General features: G+C 40.2%; 1 long non-coding RNA gene across 6 annotated transcripts; it reads right to left on the reverse strand.

Annotated features, from left to right (window-relative positions):
* Nucleotides 1-529: 529 nt before the first annotated feature.
* On the reverse strand, nucleotides 530-3,337 carry LOC149843490 (uncharacterized). Of its 6 annotated transcripts, none has more exons than XR_016430883.1 (3): nucleotides 3,221-3,332; nucleotides 2,832-3,078; nucleotides 530-2,571 (listed from the first exon to the last, which is right to left on the reverse strand). It is a non-coding gene; the product is annotated as an uncharacterized LOC149843490 (long non-coding RNA). The 6 variants fall into 6 exon arrangements; XR_016430882.1 differs by having other exon boundaries at nucleotides 3,186-3,324; XR_016430884.1 differs by having other exon boundaries at nucleotides 2,832-3,082; nucleotides 3,186-3,305.
* Between the last annotated feature and the right edge of the window lie 1,310 nt (nucleotides 3,338-4,647).

Here is a 4,647-nt window from a genome sequence, read left to right on the forward strand (position 1 = left end):
TGAAAAATAAAAACTAAAAATACAATTCACGATAAAGTTAGGTCTTTGCTTCAAGCCACCAGCAATAATCCTACCCGTTTGCCTGTTCACAAAACCAACAACTAAATCACCGACTCTCCCAAGCAAACAAAACCATAACAAATAACAAATGAACTTATAATCCTCTTCTGCCAATGGTGCCAAGACTCCTCTGCCACTTTGATCTCAGCTCCCCCCATATGTTCCAACAATCAGCAATACGAATTAAAATGCCCAAAATTCACAACGAGGCAGGAATTGGATATAACCATCATTGAAAAACAAAGATTCAAAGAGAAAAACTAAAATTCCAAAGAAAAAACTAACAAAAGGCACAATCTAATCAGACAGCAATCTAATCAAATAACCAAATGGAGTCTGCTGATGTTGGAACCACACCCACAAACACAGCTCATTAACAAAACCAACAATCTGACCGTACAGATCCAGACAGCAAACATGGGATTAATCAACATCAAAGCATCCGATCCGGAAGAAAAGAAGAAGAGCAGGGAGGAAAAAAGATAACATTGAAAAATAAAAACTAAAAATACAATTCACGATAAAGCTAGGTCTTTGCTTCAAGCCACCAGCAATAATCCTACCCGTTTGCCTGTTCACAAAACCAACAACTAAATCATTGACTCTCCCAAGCAAACAAAACCATAACAAATAACAAATGAACTTATAATCCTCTTCTGCCAATGGTGCCAAGACTCCTCTGCCACTTTGATCTCAGCTCCCCCCATATGTTCCAACAATCCGCAATACGAATTAAAATGCCCAAAATTCACTACGAGGCAGAAATTGGATATAACCATCATTGAAAAACAAAGATTCAAAGAGAAAAACTAAAATTCCAAAGAAAAAAACTAACAAAAGGCACAATCTAATCAGACAGCAATCTAATCAAATAACCAAATGGAGTCTGCTGATGTTGGAACCACGCCCACGAACACAGCTCATTAACAAAACCAACAATCTGACCCTACAGATCCAGACAGCAAACATGGGATGAATCAACATCAAAGCATCTGATCCGGAAGAAGAAAGATAATATTGAAAAACAAAAACTAAAAATACAATTCACGATAAAGTTAGGTCTTTGCTTCAAGCCACCAGCAATAATCCTACCCGTTTGCCTGTTCACAAAACCAACAACTAAATCACAGACTCTCCCAAACAAACAAAACCATAACAAATAACAAATGAACTTATAATCCTCTTCTGCCAATGGTGCCAAGATTCCTCTGCCACCTTGATCTCAGCTCCACCCATATGTTCCAACAATCCGCAATACCAATTAAAATGCCCAAAATTCACTACGAGACAGAAATTGGATATAACCATCATTGAATAACAAAGATTCAAAAGAGAAAAATTAAAATTACAAGGAAAAAAACTAACAAAAGGCACAATCTAATCAGGCAGCAATAAAGATGGGAAAACCCTAATAAAATGCTGCAAGATTCTTATCTACACATCCACATAAATCGCAGTATGCTCCACCACCCTAGCACCTTGCTGCATAACTTACCTGATACATAAAGGACAAAACAGACAAGGCATCACCCCCAAATTATTCACTGATGGCCAATTAAATACTCTGACATTCCCCTATAAGAGTTTAAGAACGATACAACCAACAGAGGTTCCAACCTACCAACCACGAACCACCACAAAAGCCTCATATAGCAGCCTATCTATGGCCAACAGCAACTCCAATGGCCACGCGCATTTGCCATCCAAACAGAAAAAAAAGTTCATAATATGACAGTCGATGCTTGCACTACCAAGCAATCACAATAAGATAGTGGTCTAGAATAATCCAAATAAAATAGTCCAAAGAAGTAAAGATGGGAGGATAAGATAACGACTACAACAGAACGGACTATTCCAATTAAAAACATCTTACAAACACGACTCCAAGTTGTGTTTCTTGGTCTCGTATTGCTTGCAGCAAATAATCTCCTGCAGTAAATCCGGAGCATCAACACCCTCTTCTGTAGGGGAAAAGACCCAAAGAAAAAAAGAGTTGCAAAGACGAGGCCAATAAAATAGCAATAAAAAAGAGCAGATGATCATGTCTACCCCGCAAATACAACTACAAAAATGTTTTTTTGTAGATTGGTTGTCACCCAGCCTAAGCACCAAAGGTACGCATTTCCTGTCCCCTGCAATGACTTTTGAATATCAATACCTGAAGGAGGAGCGACCAGAAGAAGAATATTCTTAATTCGATGGATCATATATACAGGCAGAAGAAGAATAGTTCATGCACTACGATAACAGTGTTGACCAAGTGAAGTAGCCTTCCCTTTTCATAATCAATCTATCGATGGATAAGAAAAGATTAAATTTGATCTTGACCACATCCATAAAGAGAATCCGCACTACATCAACAAAACAAGTGCCGAATATCAACCTCGCAATGATACCCACCATTGAAAAAAATAATAATAAACCTCCATTACAAAACGGATAACCCTCTTCATAGCAGAGAACACACTGCCGCACATCCAAATGCTTTTGCTCCGACCATGGCAGCAAGCCCTAGATTCAACAACAGAACCAGAACCAACATGAGATGTATACTAGTCCTACTAAAAGAGGGCAAGTCCAGTAAAACTCGTTTTTTAAACCCATAATAACACCGCACAGCTAATCACGAAGTAAAGTCTGCGGTCAGCATAAACCTAGACCAAGACAGGGAGAGAAATCATCCAAACTTGATAAGCAAACAGCTATGCATCACGGTGAAGGGAAAGGGCAAGGTTACACCAATTGCCCCAAAACCGACACTAAAACTTTACCTGCTTGCTTCTACTATCGTATTCATAATCACTCATCTAATCCATAAATCTCAACTCATCAATCATATGCAGAAGAGCGGCATGCCAGCAGATGACTAACCAACAGAAGGATGCCTTCTCTACCACGAATCCTTTAAAGCAAGATCAGAAAGACGAGCACAAGATTTGCATTCAACCTCCCGTAACCTCAGAACCCTTGCTTCTCTATTCCAGATAATCAGCATCAAATTCTCGTCCTATTATCATACTGGCTACAGATCGACAACTCAAAATCATCTTATATCAAATAAAATCGAAACCTACAACACAATTTGCCGCAAAAACAGACCGCAAACAGCAGAGAAGAGTCCTCACCCTAAATAACTCGAATCAAACGAATAAACGCTTACTGATAGCGATCCGATCTGGCCCTTTGCTTCGCTCTCCTCTTGGATAGAGAAATCAGGAAAAGCCAAAGAATGAAAACCGAACCCTACATGGTGGAAGAAGGAAGGAAGACCCTAAATCCAGAGCAAGAAACCCAAAAAACGCACGGCAGACATAACACACGGGAACAAACTCGCCCTAACCCCACACTGGAGGACGAGAAGTCAGGGAAAGGAGCGAGGGTTGGGGTATTTATAAGCAGAGAGGTCATGAATCTACGGTCCTGATGAAGCGGTTGGCAACACAACGTACGGCTAGATTTGGTTTTACTTTCCTGAGGAGGTAAGTGGTTGGCAAGGTGGACCTGCTGACGAACCTAGAATAGTTTTGAAGAATATGACACGTCAGCGAGAGACGTGAGAACCGCCTTTCCCACGCGGAAAATGGGCCACCCCTCGAGTTTGGACGGGTCGGATAGGGTCGCATTATAGTAGTTCCGGACCGGGGTCCGAATTCGAAAATCAGGGGCAATCCTGGTCCGAATCTGGATGCGAACCTTATCCGATAGCGTAGAGTTGAATCAAGATTCTAATTGTAAATGATAATTCTGGATCCAATAAGAAAGGTTGAAATTTAACATGTAAAAGTGTGAAAACAGATTGGGGTTTGATCCAGATTTGAACATAGATCTGATAGGGAGAATCTATCCACACTCGCAACCAAATCCTATTTGCAAATCGAATTTTTATTCATAGTGTCAGATTCAATTCAAAATTCCAAAACCAATCCAATCCATTTGCACCAAAACTGGAAGCGACTTTGGTTGGACATATCATAGAGGCAGTCCTTGGACCATGGAGGTATGATCCGATCCAACAAGCAGGATTGCCCGTGTATTGGATCTGATCCAACTTGACACGGATATATTCCTATAAGCTACCAACTACATACAAAATAAGATCAAATGTGTATTTAGATGGGATCCTGACTTATCTAATTTGATCTTTTTGGATTCGAAGCAAATTTTTTTCTACCAGATTAGACCAATTCATTTCATGTATGGATCCAGACCCTACATTTCTTATGGGTAAGAACTATATATCGCAAATTTTATATGTATAACTGAATAAACAAACTGGATCCAGGCCCAACTGCATTCATATCATGCAGACTCCACCCAACAGGCTTATAGATTCATCCTCGGTGGTACCAATTTCGGATTACTATTAGGTGGAACCAGGTAAAATGGATCTGAGTCCAAACACGGACCAGCTTAATGGAGTCTTGAAAGACCCATAAACTCTGAAATGGATCCTGAGTCAAGCAAAACTAGGCCACCGTCCAGCCAATCAGTGGGTCTGGCCCGACGACCACGATTAGTCAATTAGGAAGGCCGGATTCCAAGTCAAACCAAGTTTTAATTGGCATGGTTCATCAGATCCAATTGGAC

Source organism: Nuphar pumila, chromosome 3 (genome assembly GCF_984573655.1).
Source record: "Nuphar pumila chromosome 3, dmNupPumi1.hap1.1, whole genome shotgun sequence".
Taxonomy (NCBI): domain Eukaryota; kingdom Viridiplantae; phylum Streptophyta; class Magnoliopsida; order Nymphaeales; family Nymphaeaceae; genus Nuphar; species Nuphar pumila.